At 37.3% G+C, this 19,026-nt stretch overlaps 1 pseudogene; it reads left to right on the plus strand.

Moving 5' to 3' along the window:
• The first annotated feature begins 3,912 nt into the window (after positions 1–3,912).
• Positions 3,913–4,012, plus strand: LOC118608149 (annotated as a pseudogene).
• Positions 4,013–19,026: the final 15,014 nt, after the last annotated feature.

A 19,026-nucleotide genomic window follows, 5' to 3' on the forward strand; every position in this document is an offset into this window, starting at 1 on the left:
CTGACTGTGTTTTGAACTGCTATTTCCTTAATAAGAAGTAGGTGCCATGGGTTTGGGAAATGACTCATAAGTGGTGACATGACTCGGGATTGTGTGAAACTAGGACATCTAAAGCTTCACCAAGTCACATTTCACGCAAGCTCTATGCATACAAATTATATAACTGGAATATGTTCTAAGTGTGTGTTCAAGGCTAGCTCTGAATTAAGGGCACTGTGCTTATTAAAGACATAATTCCAGCAGTGAAAATTTATTTTTACTTTTTATTATGGCAAATTAGAAACATACACAAAAATCTAAAGAACAGCAAAATGAACATTCCGTACCCATCACTCAGCTCCAACCTTATGGACTAGTGGCCAATTTTATTTCATCTATATTCCACTTGCTACATACCCCTCAGACACTTAGAAGCAAATCTCAGACATGGTATTTCATCTGGAATATGTCAGTCATGTTTCTGAGAGATAAGGACTCTTTTAAAAAGTCTAACCCAGTGACATTTTCTCAATTAAAAAGTTAATAATAATAATAATTCCTAACTGTTGTCAAATGTCCATTCAACCTTCACATTACCCTTATTTTTAAATATATATCCAGGATAACTTCATAAAGATGCTGCGTGCCTCCATAATTAGTACATACCATTGATTGTCTCTCTCTTTGTGATACCATTAGTCATTGATGAGCAGTGCCTGGATCCATTATTCACAGGGGTGACAAAGTGTAATGTTCTGATCTCTCATTCCTTCTTCATTTATTAGCCCTAATATATCTATAGAGAACTTCTCCTCTTCAACTCTTGGGCTTATATAAGAACAACAGAAGTGCTTGTTTCTTTCCCTATATTTACCGGTTTTCAATATAAAGAGTTGTTTCCCAAGCGTCTTATCAAGGTGACTAATGAGCTATCTTTATTTGTATCAGTGAGAACTTGTGGATTTTAAGCATGTTTATATTTAATATGTTTTGAGCCACTGCGATTATAATCCTTGTCGACATCCAAATTGTCCCATCTACAATCAGTGGGATCATCTTTGACTTGCCTTCTGGAGCCTTTTCTCAAGACTTCTGCCCTTTCTACTCTAACAAAGCATTCCTTTCTTTCTGGTATGCAGGCTCATCGTGTTGGCCCGCATGGCTTGATGCTTTGTCAGAGGTTCCTCTTGGTGACAGTGTTGCTTCAGAAATGTCAAGAAACCCGTATTCCCTCATCCTACCCCCATCTGCATGTTTTTTTCCGCCTTTCGGGTCTGAAAAAAAATGCCATGGAGCCAGAAGGCTTCTGGAAAGGAGATTGCCTGCTACTGGGTTTGCAGGAAACCTGTTCACTGCTGCGGTACTTGCCTTTCTTCTTTGAATCAGAAATCAATCTGATTTCTAACCCACAAACATCATTTCTAGAATTCCATTTCTACTCAGCCTAGGCTTTGTGAGTTCATACTAGTTAACATCACATTAGATCCCACAGATTTCCCCCAGTGTTGTCAGGAAATGCTGCAAGCTAAAGGCTTAGAGGGGGGCATCCGCCACCAAGCCATGAGGTCCCGGGCCAGTGCATTCCTTCCGGACTGCAGGTGGTCCCTTCATTTGCAGACCCAGAGACTAAGCCAGTGGTTCTCAAAATGTGGTATGTGGATGCTTCCGGCAAGACTAGGAACTTGTTAGAAATGCAAATTCTGGAACCCCACCTCAGACCTACTGAAGGGGACACTGAGGGAATGGGGCCCCAACCTATGTTTTAACAAGCTTTCTAATAGGTTCTGAGAACCAGTGCACTAATCCAGCTATGCTAGTTGTTTGGGGCAATTCCTCAGTGGACCTGTCAGAAGGTCCTGATTCATCAGTGTACCCCACATGATATTCACCCAGAGGATGCACACGCTTCTTATTTTCTTTACTTTTATTTCAGAAATAGTGTTTTCTCTTACCATTTAGAAAAATCATCCACGCTGCCTGTAAGGTTTTCAGAAAAGAAGGAATTATGTTGTGGAAATAAATGTCAAACATAAACCCAATATCCTAGCAGTAATTTCTCATTCTTGTACTTTATGTTCACATATTTCAAAATTTCCATGTTTATATTTATGTAAATATATTTTTATATAATTGAGTTCACTTGTACATACCATATCGGATCATACTTTTCCATTTCTGTATGTACTATTATATAATATGCCATTTTCCAGTAACAATAACTTGTGAATGTATACTTTACAATTTTAAAATAAAAATGTATTACTTGATTATAGTGAAAAATTCAGAAATACAGAATCATAAAGTAAATATTTCAAATCTCAACCCAACTTTCTAGAACTATATCTAATATTATTGGCTTGATTTGCATAATTTCAGACTGCATTCACAATCATTCAATTATATCTAATATATGAGCATAAATACAGAATGCCTAGAATTCTTCACTACAATCCATATAAAACTCATCATTCATCTTGTAAGATAAAATTTAACTATATAGGTATGCATAATTATAAACAATACATTACATATTTTTCCTTTTATACAATTAAGTTCATGTCGCACAGTTTTCACGTCCTCAGTTCATTATTTGCCCTCATGACAATGTCCCATATAGTTATTCTTAAAGTGCTTGGCATTTCTTTATGTTTTTATAGATTTAAAAAATCTAGCATTTATTCTGATTGGAAAGTCAACACATTCATTTACAAAGTATAGAAAAATGTTAAATGATAAAAAAATCATTTACCTTTATCCATCATATAAAATTACACATTTAAAATTTTAGGTGTATTTCATTTTATGCATATATAATTTATATTTCACATAAAAGTGGAATTATTTTTTATGTAGTTTTATACAATATCTTTCCATTCATTATATTATGATTGTTACATGTTTTTATTCCAAAAATAAAGGTATAAACAGGCTAATCCTATTCCTCAGACCCAATGACTTCTTACTTTAATTAGCAGTATGATTTAATTAGTAGTATTACCTCTAATTTTAATTCATCCGTATATAGATACGTTTTTGTAACAAAATATCAATATATATGTACCTTTGTTTCACTTCCTTGATTGATTTAGGTGTTTCTATACCTGTTTTTTCCTCAGTAGCTTTGAAATTGTATTTCCTATTCTTATTTTAATGTTTATATAGAATTCTTAACAAACCAAAACCTACATTTTTGTACCGATGAATAAAGTTAATCAATATCTCTCAAAGCTGGAGGACTAAACGAGTTCAAAACTTACTTTATCCTTTTCCCCTTGAAAATTACTTAAAATTTTATTTATTTATTTATTTATTTATTTATTTTTATGGTGGCATTGGTTAACAAAATCTGATAAGTTTCAGCTGTACTTTTCAACAGTAAGGCATATATATATTTACATTGTGTGTTCACCTCCCATATTTAGATTTCTTTCTGTCACCACATATTTGACCCCTTTCACCCTGTCTACCTCCCCCCTCTCAAAACTTACTTTAAACCAACAATAATCAAGGCAGTGTGGTATTGGCATAAAGATAGGCATATAAATCAGTGGAATAGAATCGAGAGTCTAGAAATAAACCCTACATTTATGATCAATTGATTTCAACAAAGGTACTAAGATAATTCAATGGGGAAAAGACAGTCTTTTCAAAAAATGGTGTTGGAATAATTGGATATCCATATGCAAAAAGTAAACTTAGATTTATCTCACATCAGACACAAAAATTAACTCAAAATGGATCATAGACCTAAATGTAAAACTAAAAATGTTTAGGAGAAAGCATAGGAGAAAATCTTTGCAACCTTGGGCTAGGCAAAAAGTTCTTCAAATGGACACCAAATAACCCATAAAAGGGAAAAGTTGATAAATTGAACTTCATTAAAATTAACATTGTTTGGATTTTAGGAGACACCACTAAAAAAATGAAAAGACAGTGCTCATTTTGCGAGCACATGTACTAAAACTGAAACAAAAGAATATCATGGCCTCTGTATAAGGATGACATGCAAATTCATGAAATGTTCTATAATAGTTAAGAAATTTAAGAAGTTACACCTATTGAAATGAAAAAATAAAAATTACAGAAATAACATGAAAACTAAAAAGTTTACTACCTAATATTTTTTTCTCAAAAAAAAAAGTAAATGAAAAGACAAACCATAGACTGGGAGAAAATATTTTCGAATTACAGTATGATAAAGGACTTGTATTCAGAAAATACAAAGAACTCTTAAAACTCAATAAGAAGACAAACAACCTAATTTAAAAAATGGGAAAAGATATGAATAGACATTTCACAAAAAATATATAGGAATGGCTAATAAGCACATGAAAAGATACAGGGCATCACCAGTCATTAGGGAAATGCAAATTAAAACCATGTTAAGAGGATGGGGGTGGGGGAGGAGGGAAAAGGTAGATAGGGGAAAGGGGGGCAAATATAGGGAGGTTGGGGGAGGGTGAAGTGGGTAAAGAGAATCAAATATATGGTAGCTGAAGGAAACTGGACTCTGGGTGGTGATCACACAATAGAATATAGAGACGTCGAATTATAATGTGCACCCGAAAAGTACATAATTGTATTAACCAATGTTACCCCAATAAACTTTAAAAAAAAACACAGTAAGATGCCACTACACACCATATAGAATGGCTATAACCAAAAGACAGATAATAATAATACCAAGTGTTGGTGAGGATGTGGAGAAGCTGGAATCCTCATAGGTTGCTGGTGGGAATTTAAAATGGTAGAGCTGCCTGGAAAAGAGTTTGACAGGTTTCTTGAAAATTTATTCATAAACTAACCATATGAACCAGCACTTTCACTCCTAAAACTTCACTCAAGAGACAAAAACATGTCCACACAAATATACAAATATGCAAATATTTGTGCAGTATTATTCATAATTACGGGATTCTAGGCACTATCCAAATGTTCATTACTGGTGAATGGATAAACAAAATGTGATATATCCATATAATGGATTGCTATCAACAATAAAAAGGAACAAAATACTGATACCTGCTACTTCATGAATGAACCTCAGAAACATTGTCCTCAGTGAAAGAAGCCAGATACAAAGGCCCACATAGTATATAATTCCACTTATACAAAAATCTAGAAAAGGCAAATCCATAGAGATAGAAAAGGGCAGTAATTGCCTGATGCAGGGGGGTTGAGAGTAGGTAGTGACCCCAAGTGAATGGGCTGGGGAGAAATTTGAGAGGTGATGGAAAAGTTCTGAAACTGGATTGTGATGATGAGTCTGTAAATTTACTAAAAGTCTTTGAATTATATACTTACAATGGGCGAATTTTATGGTATATAAATAATACCTCGGTAAAGCTATTAAAAATGTGCCCAGAACCAGGAGAGATGGACAAGCTTTATCTTGCCCCAGCAGCCACAGCAACACCAACCAGAGTTTGTGCCTGGAAGATAAGCCCAGAGTTAGCTCTCACACCACAGACAAGAAACGAGGACTGGGGGATGATGGGTGCCACCACCATGCTCCTGACCAAAGACTGCTGACTTTCTCAAGGACCTACTACTAGAGTTGTAAGAAGCTTTCCTAGGGGTCTTTACACACATGCAAAAAAAATTCCTTTCCTTGATTTGAAATCAGACTTTTCCAGGCTTGCACAAATACATTGGGGTTTCTGTACTATCTCCTTCTCTTCCCACAAATCATAACCAATAACAAATGAGGTGCAGCTGCATCAATTTCTTAAACTAAGAAGGGATCACAGGTGCTCCTGGGCCTTAACGCCGTGAAAAATATCCTTTGTTTGCCACTTCCCTTAAAACATCTTCCAAAATTTTACAAGTATACCCAAGCTTATTTCCTTATCCCTTCAGCCCATGTCCCATCCTACATAATCTGGAAAAGTGGAAGTCTCCTTACCTTTCTTCTATCTGTTCTTGCTTCCTTCTCTGGAGCTCCAGAGAATGTAGTGGTTATATTCTGAGATTACGTCCTTCCTATTTTTTTTTTGGTGATAAATAATTCTTTCTTTTGTAAAATTATGGCAAGAATAGTTAGAAGTTGAGTCTTTGTTAGTTTGTTAATGTCCTAACTTGGCAAAATTGAAAGTTGGCCAACCTCTGCCCCCTCCCACACATACACATACATGGCTGCACCTGCTTTTTTGTGTGTGAGTGGGATTTGTTAGTCCATCAAAAATCTGACTAATGTCCATATTACATACTTAAGTTTTCTTACACTTTAAAAACCTATGTGATATTTATCATAAATGAATAATTTATAATAAAGTCACCAATATTCTCTGTATTGTCTCTAAAAATTGGCAATCTTTACAGAGGGTGAATCTTCGATAGGAACATGATAATAGGACAAAACATAATAATAGTTCAAATTTTTACTGTGCCTCAAGGAAATGGCTAGGGGCAATATTCAAGAAATGAAGAGAAAAAGAAATGACAGCCAGGTACCATAGGGAGTCCTGGGATCAGCAGAAGCTGAGAGGACTTCTAAGAAAGTGGATGTCCTGTTTTTAATGTTACATTTTTTTCCTGTGTGGCTCAGGGTTATCATCCTTCTCCTGTAGCCCACAAACATAGAAACAGAAAAACATGAGAAATTTGGAGACAGTGATATTAGCAGCTAAGAAGTAAATAATATGTAACGTAACAGTAAAAAAAACTGCTGGGGATAATGATGATGACAGAAAGAATACAATGTAGGAAAACTACATTGTATTCTAAGGGGGCCTTGTTTAATTAACTACATGAGATTTAATCGCAACTGCTTCTCTAAATTGTGTTCTCTGGCAGCCTTGTTCTTTGCATTCTACACTTTCTTAACTCTATTTTCAAAATATGTGTATGTGTCTGGGAAATATGTGTTCAAGGGAAATAGCTTTCCATGTCTGTATTGACTCACCCCTATTCTGCTCTTCTCCTTACACTGCTGTGCCCTTCTTCAGTGATAAATTTCTGTAGAGGAGAGACTGGGCCTGTTTCATCAACATTACACATTGTCTGGCAAACTGCCACGTGCGACAAGATATTTAATAAGTTTAACAATACATATAACAATTTCTAATCCCTCTGGAATCATTGGAGAACTGCAGCCAAACAAAGGTGGTAGAATTTGGTAGCTGATTAAAACCTAAAAAGTATGCCCTTTCTACTGCGAGGATTTCAAGCACATGTCAACTTCTTAGCAAAGCAATTCATTGAAAGGATAAATCTTCAGCAAGATCCCAATGTTTTCTCCTTTGACTTCAATCAAACATAGACTTTGGTTATTCACTTTCCAGAAGGTGGCAGCAGGAATCTCTTCTTAGCCCAACATTGCTTAGAGGGAAGAAGAGGAACAGCAGGGAGTAGGGGGGCAGGATTAGCAGGTGGAGCAGTGGGGAGTAAGGGGAGCAGCAGGGGGGAAAAGGGGCTAAGGAAGAGGCGGGGAGCAGGGGGAGGCAGGTGAAGCAGCGGGGAGCAGGGAGGTCAGGAGAAGCAAACGAAGCAGCAGAGAAAGGGGGGCCAGGGGAGCAGCAGGGGGTAGAGCAGGGAAACAACGAGGCAGGGGAAACAGGGGGGCTCCTCCCCACCTGTGGCTCAATTAGAAAGCCAATGATTCAGCACAAGGCGGAGAAGACTCACAGGGCCAGGCCTGGGGTTTCCTTTGTTCCACCTCTTTTCCCATGCAGAGAACTGAAAGAGAAAAAAAAATGCTGAATGACAAGAATTAATGGTGTCACACAAATACCATCAAAGACAATTTAAGAATTGCTCTTCTCAGTCCAAAATGAATGAAAAAGACAAAAGAGTGGTGGCTCCCTTTTTACCATTAACTACCCTGTATTTGGAAAGAATGGTGGATGATGTTTTTTACTGCATTCAGCTTGATTAATGCTCATGAATTCATAGTTCAGAGGTTTTTTTGAGGGGACAGTTTGCTACAAATCACATAGTTTTGCTTGATCATAAGCATAACCTTATATATCATCACAACCGTGTTTGTAATCTCAGAATGCCGATATGCTTAAAATGATTATAGAATTGTTGTTTTTAATTTTTGAAAAAAAATAGACATTTTCAGAGCAGTTTCAGGCACACAGCGAAATTGAACAGAAATTGTGCAGGTTTCCTATATATTTCCTGTTCCCACACACTCACAGCCTCACCCACTACCGACGCCTGCACCAGAATGGTATATTTGTTACAATCGATGAACCTACATTGACGTGCCATTATCACTCATGTACTGTCCCAAGTGGGACTCAGCTAAGTAAGGACTGGAGCTGGGAGTCCAGAGAGAAGGGAATGTGTGACTGAGGAGGGCAGGCTCCATGGCGGATTGGGGCTTGAGAAGGTGAGAGGAGGGAGGCGACAAGCTGCGAGCAAAATGTCCTGGGATTACTGACCAAAAATAAATAACCTATAATAATACCCGTTTGTAAATAATAACTCACAAGCAGAAGTGTGTGTTTATCCTATTCATCAGCATCTGATTAAAGGTGTCAGGTTCAATTCTCCAGTTCATAATTTATATTCATGTGATTTTTCTTATATGCATTTGAATTGATAATCTAATTTGGACAAAATAAATTTTATTTGCCTTATCTCCAATGACATCAGTAGATTTTCCTCCCCTTAGCTGCCCTCCTTCCACCCCATTGTCTCCTCCAGCCCAGGCCAATTGTTTTCCAGATTGTCTCTCTAACTAGCAGTGAACCTACCAGGCGGAAATTCATTCATTTCTGTCCCCTGTCCCCCCAGGGGGCTCATCACTGATCCTCTAAGTGAGGAGGCACACTGTGTGTGATAGGAACTACAGGGGGTTATGGAAAACTTTGGAATGTATTAGTCACACATTCATTCACTCATCCAACTGCTATTTCTTTCTTTTGTTTGTTTAAGGTCTTTTTTATTTTTATTATTGAGGTAACATTGCTTAATAACATTATACAAGTATCAGGTGTACAACATTATAATTCAATATCTGTATACACTATGGCATGCTCACCACCAGGAGTCTAGTTTTCATCTGTCACCATACATTTGACACTGCCCCCCACCCCCACCCCCGCCCCCCACCACCGCACCCCGACTGCCGACCTTACCCATTTTGCTTTCCCCCATCCCACTTCCCCTCTGGTAACCACCAATCTGTTTCCTGTATCTATGAGTTTTCGTTTGTTTGTTTATTCATTCCTTTCTTTTGTGTTTGTTTATTTTATATTCCACACAGGAGTGAAATTATAAGATTGTTGTCCTTTTCCCTCAGACTTATTTTACTTACATAGTATTCTCAAGGCCCATCTAAGATCCATGCAAATGACAATATTTCATCCTTTATTAAGGCCCACATCTTCTTCATGCATTCATCTATCGATGGACACCTAGGTTGCTTTCATATTGTGGCTATTGTAAATAATTCTGCAATGAACACAGGGGTCCATGTATCTTTTCGAATTAGTGTTTTGATATTCTTTGGATAAATACTCAAAAGTGAAATTGCTGGGCCATAAGGTAGTTCTATTTTTAATTTTCTGAGGAATCTCCATACTGTTTTTCATAGTGGGTGCACCAATTTACATTCCCACCCACCAAGAGTATATGAGTGTTCCCTTTTTCCACATCCTCTCCAAAACTTATTTCTTCTCTTTTTGATAATAGCTGTTCTAACGGGTATGAGGTCGTATCTCATTGTGGTTTTGATTTGCATTTTCCTGATAATTAGTGATATCCAACATTTTTTCATGTGTCCCAAGAGCCATTTCTTGAACATCTCCTACACACCTGAAACTGAGAAATAAGGCTGTCAATTTATTGATTACAGAGGAGAGACACATGACTTTGTAGTGAACATGATCACATAAATTTGGGGGGCTGTGGGAGCACAAAGAGAGGCTCAGAACTTGAACTTGGGGTGTCAGGGTAGAAGTCCCACAGAAAGTAACATCTCAGCTAAGATCCGAAAGATAAATAGGAGTTCGATAGATAAATGAGTTGAGGGCATAGGGATGCTGGAGGCCAGATTTTAGAGGACACAGATCATTCTCAGCTATATTTGTGCTGGCTGTGTGGCCTTATGCAAACAAGTCACCTGCATTCTCTGAATTTCATTTTCCTCAGTAGTAAGATGGAGACAAAAGTAGCTACCTCGTAGATTCGTTGTGAGGGCTAAAGGAGAGAATGTATATAAAGCATCTGACAGAATGCTGGCATGTAATAGATGTTCAATAGACATCTGATGTTGTAGAGATGCCTCAGTCACTCATCAGGTCATTCTCCCTGCATTAAAGCAGGGACAGAGCTCGTGTTTGGGGGCAAAGATTCAGTTTGAGATCTAATTCACTTTGGCTCTGCAAACTGAGTAGATCAGACTAAAAGTGGACTAGGAAGGCATCAAGAGTTCAGCTATCAATGACAGCTGACCAAGCAGTAAGTCATTACTACAGATGCAGGCTGTCAGACGCCGAATAATTTTGTTTTGCAACTTATATATTAGGCCAAAAGGGAAATTGATCCTAAAAGTCTCTATTGGTGGATAATTTTCTGAGGAATGCACTAAAGAAATCTCTACCCCAAGACTGGGATGGGGGTGGGGCAGGGAAGGCTGACAGTGCTTTGGTAGGTTTAGTTATCACCTCCTGTCACCACCAGCAGCTTCCTGTTCTAATAAGAGTCCAGAATTGGTGTTTAGGGTCCTAAATTTCACTGTTTAGAAGTGAGCGGATCATATTTACTCAAGCAGGTAAATGCTCAACTCTGTGCCTAAAACAGAATCATGTTATTGAGATTGAGAAATCCCACATTTTTGCTTAGTTAGCAGAGTTGGGAAATATAATTCATTGTATTTTAAAAGATGCAATGATGAGCAAAAAAGACACAATGATGTAATTATGTCTTTAGAATGAGATGGTGGTTGTCAGGGGCTAAGCAGGGAGGGGACACTGGGGGAAATGGGAAATGTTGGTAAAAGGATACAAAATTCCAGTTATAAGATGACTAAGTTCCGGAGATAGAATGTACTATAGTTAACAATACTGTGCTGCATATTTGAAAGTTGCTAAGAGAGTAGATTTTAAGTGTTCTTAATTGTTCTCATCACATACACACACAAAGTAACCCTATGAGAGATCTAACTTGTTTGTGGTAATCATTGCACAATATATTTGTATATTAAATCATCAAATTGTATACTCTAAATGTATGTAATTTTTATTTGTCAATTCTATCTCAATAAAGCTTGGAAAAATGAGATGGGTTATTATCAATTTAATTGATCACGATTCATTATTTGGGAGCTAAGTGATCAATAACTGTCTGGCAACTTATCCGTCTTACCTCTAGATGGAGGCAGCAGTTCTTTCCATGTTGTTTGCCATCAGGCTGAACACAGGACAGAGCTGGCACTCAAAAATATTTGTTGAATTGCATCAAAAAATACCTAGGAATAAATTTAATCAAAGAGGTAAAAGACCTATACTCAGAAAATTATAAGACATTATAGAAAGAAATTGAAGAAGATACAAATAAATGGAAGCATGTACTGTACTCATGAATAGGACGTGTTAACATCATCAAAATGGCCATAGTGCTCAAAGCAATCTATAGATTCAATGAAATCCCTATTAAAATACCAATGACATTTTTCAGAGAACTAGAACAAATAATCTTAAAATTTGTATGGAGCCACAAAAGACCCCGAATAGCCACGGCAATCTTGAGAAAGAAGAACAAAGTTGGAAGTATCATGATCCCTGATATCAAACTATTTTTCAGGGCTGTAGTAATGAAAACATGGTACTGGCATAAAAACAGATGAATAGATCAATAGAACAGAGTAGAAAGCTCAGAAATAAACCCATGACTATATGGTCAATTAATCTATAACAAAGGAGGCAAGAATATACAACAAGGTAAAGACAATCTATTCAGTACATGGTGTTGGAAAAACTAAAACAAAGAAACTAGACCACCTTCTTACATTACATAGAAGAATAAACTTAAAAGTGGATTAAAGAATTAAACGTAAGACCCAAAACCATTAAACCAGAAGAAAACATAGGCAGTAAACTCTCCGACATTGCTCTTAGTAACAATATACTTTTTTGCTATATCTCCCAAGGCAAGGGAAACAAAAGAAAAAAATAAACATGTGGGACTACATCGAACTAAAAGTTTTTGCACAGAAAAGGAAACCATCAAGAAAACAAAAAGACAACCTACTAATTGGGAGAAGATATTCACCAGTGATACATCTGATAAGGGGTTAATATGCAAAATTTATAAAGAACTCATACAACTCATACTAAAAAAAAAAACAATCCGATTAAAAAATGGGCAAAGGACCTGAATATACATTTCTCCAAAGAGGACATACAGATGGCCAACAGACATTTGAAAAGATGCTCAATGTCATTAATCACAGGGAAAGGCAAATTAGAACTACAATGAGATACTACCTCACACCTGTCAGAATGGTTATCATCAATAAATCAATAAACAATAAGTGTTGGAAAGGATGTAGGGAAAAGAGAATCCTCCTGAATTGTTGATGGGATTGGAAGTTGGTGCAGCCACTATGGAAAATAGTATAAAGGTTCCTCAAAAATTAAAAATAGAATTACCTTATGACCCACCAATTCCACTTCTGGGTATGTATCCAAAAAAACATGAAAACACTAATTCGAAAAGATACATGGACCTCTATGTTCATTGCAGCATTATTTACAATAGCCAAGATATGAAAGCAACTTAGGTGTCCATCAATAGACAACTGGATAAAGAAGAAGTAGTACATATATGCAATGGAATATTACTCAGCAATAAAAAATAATGAAATCTTACCATTTGTGACAACATGAATGGACCTAGAGGGTATTATGATAAGTGAAATAAGTCAGATGGAGAAAAATAAATACCATATAATTTTATTTATATTTGGAATCTAAAGAACAGTGTAAATGAACAAATAAAAAAATAGATGCATAGACACAGAATATTTTCATGGTTGCCAGATGGGAGGGGGTTTGGGGGTTGAGTGACCAAGGGAAAGGGATTAAGAAGTACAAATTGGTAGTTACAAAATAGTCACAGGGATGTGAAATATAGCGTAAGGAATATAGTCAATAATATTGTAATAATCACGTATAGTGCCAGGGGGGTACTAGACTAATCGGGGGTGTTACTTCATAAATTATACAAATGTCTAACTACTATGCTGTACACCTGAAACTAATATAAAATAATATTGAATGTGAACTGTAGTCGAAAATTAAATAAATATATGTATATATATTTGTTAAATGACTGAATTTTGGTGAGAGAGATCTAAAACATTCTATAAATTTTACATTGCTCCCTCAGCATAACTGGATCACCTGGAAGCAGATAGTTTCATTATTTCTTAGTGTTCCTCTCCTACCTGAGGTTGAATCCTGAACTCTTTTGTGATAACCTCACTGAATTATTTTAGAAAGCTAATCAGGTATCAAAGATGGAGTGTCACCTACTAAATCTTTCTGATAACTCCACAATATTAGGCTTTTCCCCTTCAGACCCCCAACCAATCCATGGCCCCATGATATGTGTGTGAGCATGCATATAAAATATAGATGTACATTTGTCTGAAGAAGTACCATATTAAGTTTGCATAACTGTCAGGTGCCTTTTCAGCTTATTAACTGGAGATTTCTCAGCCTTGTGTTTCAGGTTTCCCTCTGCAAAGTGGGAATGTATTTCAGTTTTCTATTTCAATGAAGGTTTAGAAGAATTACTGTGATATCACTTTCCTGAGTGAAAAATGTCACATGACAGTCGGGAATAACTTTGAGGAAACTAAAGCCTGGAAGTTGACAGTCAATATTACAAAGCAGTATTGTTTACATGTAAGCCTTTACGTTGATCAAAAATGAACCTACTCTGTGCTTAATCAAATATGAAATGTAATGTCTTAGCTTGAAATTCAATGGTCATTTGGGCAGAGAAATAAAAGAACTTTTTAATAACATTGCATTAGAGAATTTTTTTGAAAGTCTTCAGCAGAAATCATATGTCTTTGTATGAAGAGGAATTTCCCCTCATTCAATGCCAACAAGTTGCTGATGGAGATTACAATTTAATACTATGGATTTGATTTGAAATTAAGTGAAAATTCCAATGACTCTTTGACAGTGGAAAGGGTCTTGTAACAGATCGAGAAGGTAAATATATTAAAATAGGCAATTTTAAAGGGCAAACTTTATTTTGGCAGCTAAAGAACCAACCCCGTTGGTAAGCCAGGATTTCACAAGGAGGCAGAGAAGACCTCCAGCTCTCAGGCTGGGAGACCCACTGTGACATTCAACACTTGTCCCCTTCAATTCTCTTTCCCTAAATTCAAAATCAGTAGACTTTGCTATCTTTGAAATTATAATAACTATTGGAAAGTTCCTTGAATAACTTCATTTTGTTCAATGTTGTTTCTTTATAACACTGATGAGAAAAAACACGATTCCCAGCGAGGCCACTGTGTGGAGTTTGCATGTTCTCTTCATGCCTGAGTGGGTTTCCTCTGGGAACTTGTTTCCTCCCACAACCCAAAGATGTGCTTGTGAGGTAAACTAGCATGTCTGAGTGAGTGTAGGTGTGTGTATAACTTTGTCCTGCGATGGAAGGATGTCCTGTCCAGGGTTGGGTTTCTCCTTGTACCCTGAGTTGTTGGGATGGGGTCTCGCCACCCATGACTCTGAACTGGAATAAACATGTTGGAAAATAATGAATTTCCTTGTTTTTATTATTCTTAAATGTATCTATAACTCACATTTATGTCAATATTTAATACTAGAAGTGTTTTGGGTTTTTAGAAGTTTGGTGATGTTTTTGTGAGCAGAAATATGCCTTAGGAACTTAACTCTTGTTTATACCAATTAATCTATGGTAAAATTGATTTCATTGTAGGTAGTTTACCTTAGAGTCACAGTTTCCAAGAACCTATCGATGACATTAAATACTTACTGTATTTACTCACAATCCTATAGGTAGGCAATTTGAGCTGGGAGCATCTGGTGGTTCCTCTCTTGGATTTCCCTTTGCTCACCGGTGTGGCTGCAGTCAACTGGAATGAAAGTTCCAATGGTCTTACTCATATGCCTGGAAATTAGTGATGGCTGTCAGAAAAGATGTCTTGGTTCTCTGGCACACTCCCTATCATCCTGCAGCAAGCCAGACCAGGGCAATAACCTACTAGTGCCACTGCAGAAGGATCTGGATCTCACATTGCATTCTATTGGTCAAAGCAAGTCACGAGGTCAGCGCAGGTTCAAGGAGTGAGGAAATAGACTCCACCTCTGGATAGGGGAGCTGCACATGCACCTCTGGTGTCTCTTCATTTTCTTATAAGGACACTACTCCTATCTGGTTAGGACCCCACCCTTATGACCTCATTTAACCTTAATTACCTTCTTAAAGGCCCCATCCCCAAATACAGCACATTAGGGGGTGGGGAGCCAACACATAAATTTTGGAGGGACACAATTTCATTTCATAACATCATCTTTGCAAACAATCTACTCACACGCATTTAGTTATAAACCATTGTAGGTAGTTTACCTTAGATGTTTTACTCCATTTACTTGTTTTGATTTTAGGTGCATGGTTTATCTCTTCTGGGAAAATAAATCTTTGGAATGAGGCTCAGAAGCTGGCCATTGATTGCTTGGTAGCCTGGCATCTATTTTTACTCTTTGTAAACCTCAAACCACTAAGGTGTTCAGAGATATCACAAGCAGATATTCAGAGGGTTGTGGAGTGAGTAAAGATTCTTTTTGGTTCTAGGCCTCATTCATTGCCAAATACCATCATTACTAATTTTTAATTCAAATTTTACACAAAGAGTTCATATGTCTTTGATGAGACTATTACTAATTAATCAGAAAAAGGAAGCTTTGAAAGTATGATTTTTTTTAAATCCCTGCCTCCAGGAATGCTCCAAAGCCCTGCAGCCCAGCCCTGCCCCCACTTCCCACCCCACTGGGTAGCTTGCCCTTATGCCTGGGCACTCGAACATCTTTAAACATTGACAAAATACCTTTCAGTCAGTACTTAGTCAAACAAAATTAAAAAGTGAAAAATTCTTTAAAAATTTTGCTTCAATTTTAAGAGAAGACCGTTGTTGGCAAAGAATAAGTTTTAAAAGCTTCCTGACTCACTTGTAGCACTCACACAAGCTATGCTAATACTATGCATATGTACATATTTATCACCCAGTTTTCTGAAAGCTCCATTGATCATAAGATTGTAAACACACACATTGTGTTTTCCCATAGTTGCCAAACAGCCAAAAAAAAAAAAAAACCACCTCTTTTTCTCTTCAAGTTGTCTACAATCAAGGTCTGAACTGGTGGTGATGATGACAAAGTCTGTATAATTTAAAGGTCTGCAGACGTACATTGCAAACTATATTTATTGGAGGTTTTTTAAAAAAACATTTTGTTTTATTCAAATAAGCTCATCCTTTTATTCATAAACTAAAGGTTTTTTATTCTTCTCTGTCTTATTTGTATCACTTTCGGGTGGATTTCTGTAAAAGAAACTACATAGCTTATTGTATGTTGGGTTATACCATACTGTATGTAACCATTAGGACAAGATCCTAAACAAAAACAACATACCCCTTACCAACTATGGCCCCTGAGTGGAGATACTAAACTGAACTATATTTGTTACAAACCTATCCACTACCAAAAGTGATGACAAAGTGCCCTCACTTTAACTGAACCTTTGGTTTGTTCTACCTAGTGTCTCAAGCACCCATACACGTACTTAAAATAACAATCTTCCTCAGAATCAGAGCTGATGAAGTCTGGCTTGTGTTTTCAGCAGTAAATGCAGCCAGCCCTGAAATAGACTTGAAGTTTCCAAGCGAATTAAGGAAAATTTGCCCCACCTGGTGAGGCAAAGAGGCTCAGGACTCAGGCTTTCCCATAACTGGATGCACCTAGTTAAATTATCAACGGTCCCCTCCCTTTCAGCATGCTACTGATTCAGGGAAGCCCCACTGTTCCATTTATATCCTCTAGTTCTATATCCCTATAAACCATATTTATACACAGACATATATGTTTATATTTATATGTTTCATATATAATGCAAAAATTGCAAACTTTAAAATAGGTAACTAGCTATATCACTTATGATGCATACTAAATAACATGTCTATCACAAGGACCCTGTCTGACTGACCAGGTGTAAAGCTCCAAAACCATCATTTTGTGCACCGAAAACTGGGGAAAGTGTTTATTCTCTTAAACACATTTTGTCAAAAGCCTCACCATTAGAGCTTTTAACTACTATAAACTTTGTACTCAGAAGGAATAAAATTAATAATTTTAGTGCTTTGAATCCGAAGACCACAAGATGTTCACTGTGATTTACGGTATTGGGAAAGCCAGACACTCCACTGTGATTGTCCTACTGTGGCAGGACAATCAATGTAGATATTTCTGTGGGAGGGACTGGCCTCTGTATACTCTGAGTTGTTTTTCTTTCCCCTTTTCCCAGGCATGGGAGTAAAGAGATGACAGGGAAGCCTTGTGGGACGAGGACAATAAATCACAACAAAGAAATCTGCACGGTACAATGATTATTCAACAAATAGTGGTTGAGCTTCTGCATGCAGGATCCTGTACTAGGGTGGTAGGGATATGACAATGAACAAGAAAGACAAGCCTTGTATTCCATCCCTCCCTGGGGCCATGTTTTGGGAACACCTAGTAGGCAGACTTTGGTATTAGAGTGTTGAGGGTGCCTCCATATTGAATTGGTAGGGTCCTGAGATGCTGGGGGACAGCCCTGCAACACTAAGAGTTGTAATGTTCATGAATGTCGTTCCAGGATGGTAAAAAGAGGCCTCCTAAAATGTTTCTTATTAAAAGGGAGCATTGGGAGGAGAAGGATGGTACAGCAATGGACGTTCTGTCCTCTTGACCTTAGTTGGGTCTTAGCAGACAGCAGTAGGACCCTATCCATACCTATGTCTCCTCCATGGACTCAGTCACATGGTAGTAACTGGAGTATGATAGACACCCCTATGTCACATCACAGACTATCTTTTAACCTACTCAGGGCTTGAGGCTTGGCAGTTGATCTTGTAGGCAATATCCTCTCAAAGCAAAATAAGCACAAGATAGAAACAAGAAGTGCCTCCATTTAGTGACCCCCTGGGAAGTTGTCAGAGGGAGGTGGTGAAGGAGCATTAGGTGGGTGTAAGTTATTTGAAATACCTAGTCCTTGGGGTTCCTGGGCATTCACTGGATTACTAAAAAGTAAGTTAGAACTTCTCCCAGAGGTGGTGGACTGACTTGTATTTGACCCACTCTCCTGCTGAGAACAGCAGGAGAGGCTGGATCAAGGTTTTGTTCTTCTTTATAAATCCATTTGAAGACCCAGGAGAGCAAATTACCTTTGAGGTCATCACCTGCCCAAATACTGTCATTCAGTGCAGAAAAGCAAGAGTATATGGCAACACATAAAAGCAAAATAGACCAACTGCAGATTGTTAATTCAGGTCAACAGAGTAATTCAGTAATCTGAATAATATGAAAAATTTTATTAAGATGATTAATAAATCACTATATTCTAAGATGGAGAAATTCTATTAGGGACTGAAATAACTGAAATCTACTTCAGATTTTTTTTTCTTTTCATCACAATATCCGACGTGTATTAGGCACGCTAAATTTTTGTGAATTATCTTACTTCGTCTAGGTTTTGTATTTAGGGGAAATAGAATTTTTAAACCTGTCTGCTACTGAGAAGTAAGAACAAGAAATATACAACTTTTAAAAGTTAGTTTAAAAAACAACCGGCAGATGCAGCAGAGGTTTAAGGCCCCCTGATGTAAACGTAAAGGAGACAGATGTAGGGGCAGAGAAAGGAGTAGGAAGGTGGAGAACAAAAGACACAGAGGGGAAGAAGAATTTTAAGTTTCGGAACTCACATAATTGGCTTCTGCTTCATCATTCACAAGCTGTATGATCACAGGCAAGCTAGCAAAGCTTCTCTGGGCCTCAGCTTCCCTGTCATTAAAAT

The sequence above is a fragment of the Rousettus aegyptiacus genome, unplaced genomic scaffold, assembly GCF_014176215.1.
Source record: "Rousettus aegyptiacus isolate mRouAeg1 unplaced genomic scaffold, mRouAeg1.p scaffold_m13_p_9, whole genome shotgun sequence".
NCBI classification, from domain to species: Eukaryota; Metazoa; Chordata; class Mammalia; order Chiroptera; family Pteropodidae; genus Rousettus; species Rousettus aegyptiacus.